This window comes from Cervus canadensis, chromosome 14 (assembly GCF_019320065.1).
Source record: "Cervus canadensis isolate Bull #8, Minnesota chromosome 14, ASM1932006v1, whole genome shotgun sequence".
In the NCBI taxonomy this organism is placed as follows: domain Eukaryota; kingdom Metazoa; phylum Chordata; class Mammalia; order Artiodactyla; family Cervidae; genus Cervus; species Cervus canadensis.
This window is the reverse complement of record NC_057399.1, coordinates 37,873,694-37,876,102: the sequence shown is the minus strand read 5'-3', so window position 1 is coordinate 37,876,102 and position 2,409 is coordinate 37,873,694.

The following is a 2,409-nucleotide window of genomic DNA, read 5'->3' as shown; positions in this document are numbered from 1 at the left end:
TGTCCTTTTCATTATAGGGTACTGGAATGCAAAAGTAGGAAGTCAAGAAACACCTGGAATAACAGGCAAATTTGGCCTTGGAGCATGGAATGAAGCAGGGCAAAGGCTAATAGAGTTCTACCAAGAGAACACACTGGTCATAGCAAACGCCCTTTTCCAACAACACAAAAGAAGACTCTACACATGGACATCACCAGATGGTCGACACTGAAATCAGATTGATTATATTCTTTGCAGCCAAAGATGGAGAAGCTCTATACAGTCAGCAAAAACAAAACCTGACTGTGGCTCAGATCATGAACTCCTTATTGCCAAATTCAGACTTAAATTGAAGAAAGTAGGGAGGAGGCAAGGATATACAATGGAAAAAAGACAACCTCTTTAACAAGTGGTGCTGGGAAAACTGGTCAACCACTTGTAAAAGAATGAAACTAGAACACTTTCTAACACCATACACAAAAATAAACTCAAAATGGATTAAAGATCTAAATGTAAGACTAGAAACTATAAAACTCCTAGAGGAGAACATAGGCAAAACACTCTCTGACATAAACCACAGCAAGATCCTCTATGACCCACCTCCCAGAATATTGGAAATAAAAGCAAAACTAAACAAATGGGACCTAATGAAACTTAAAAGCTTTTGCACAACAGAGGAAACTATAAGCAAGGTGAAAAGACAGCCCTCAGATTGGGAGGAAATAATAGCAAATGAAGAAACAGACAAAGGATTAATCTCAAAAATATACAAGCAACTCCTGCAGCTCAATTCCAGAAAAATAAATGACCCAATCAAAAAATGGGCCAAAGAACTAAACAGACATTTCTCCAAAGAAGACATACAGATGGCTAACAAACACATGAAAGATGCTCAACATCACTCATTATCAGAGAAATGCAAATCAAAACCACAATGAGGTACCATTACACGCCAGTCAGGATGGCTGCTATCCAAAAGTCTACAAGCAATAAATGCTGGAGAGGGTGTGGAGAAAAGGGAACCCTCTACACTGTTGGTGGGAATGCAAACTGGTACAGCCTATGGAAAAACAGTGTGGAGTTTTAAAAAACTGGAAATAGAACTGCCATATGACCCAGAAATCCCACTTCTGGGCATACACACACTGAGGAAACCAGATCTGAAAGAGACACGTGCCACCCAATGTTCATCGCAGCACTGTTTATAATAGCCAGGACATGGAAGCAACCTAGATGCCCATCAGCAGACGAATGGATAAGGAAGCTGTGGTACATATACACCATGGAATATTACTCAGCCGTTAAAAAGAATTCATTTGAATCAGTTCTAATGAGATGGATGAAACTGGAGCCCATTATACAGAGTGAAGTAAGCCAGAAAGATAAAGAACATTACAGCATACTAACACATATATATGGAATTTAGAAAGATGGTAACAATAACCCTATATGCAAAACAGAAAAAGAGACACAGAGGTACAGAACAGACTTTTGAACTCTGTGGGAAAGGTGAGGGTGGGAGTTTCAAAAGAACAGCATGTATACTATCTATGTGAAACAGATCACCAGCCCAGGTGGGATGCATGAGACAAGTGCTCGGGCCTGGGCACTGGGAAGACCCAGAGGAATCTGGTGGAGAGGAGGTGGGAGGGGGGATCAGGATGGGGAATACGTGTAATCTATGGCTGATTCATATCAATGTATGACAAAACCCATTGAAATGTTGTGAAGTAATTAGCCTCCAACTAATAAAAAAAAAAAGAAAAAAAAAAAAAAAAGAAAGTAGGGAAAACCACTAGACCATTAAGGTATGACCTAAATCAAATCCCTTATGACTATACAGTGGAAGTGAGAAATAGATTTAAGGGCCTAGGTCTGATAGACAGAGTGCCTGATGAACTATGGATGGAGGTTCGTGACACTGTACAGGAGACAGGGATCAAGACCATCCCCATTGAAAATAAATGCAAAAAGGCAAAATGGTTGTCTGAGGAGGCCTTACAAATAGCTGTGAAAAGAAGAGAAGCGAAAAGCAAAGGAAAAAGGGGAAGATATTCCCATTTGAATGCAGAGTTCCAAAGAATAGCAAGGAGAGATAAGAAAGCCTTCCTCAGTGATCAATGCAAAGAAATAGAAGAAAACAACAGAATGTAAAAGACTAGAGATCTCTTCAAGAAAATTAGAGACACCAAGGGAACATTTCATGCAGAGATGAGTTCCATAAAGGAGAGAAATGGTATGGACCTAAAAATAGCAGAAGATATTAAGAAGAGGTGGCAAGAATATACAGAAGAACTGTGCAAAAAAGGTCTTCATGACCCAGAAAATCACAATGGTGTGATCACTCACCTAGAGCCACATATCCTAGAATGTGAAGTCAAGTGGGCCTTAGAAAGCATCACTATGAACAAGGCTAGTGGAGGTGATGGA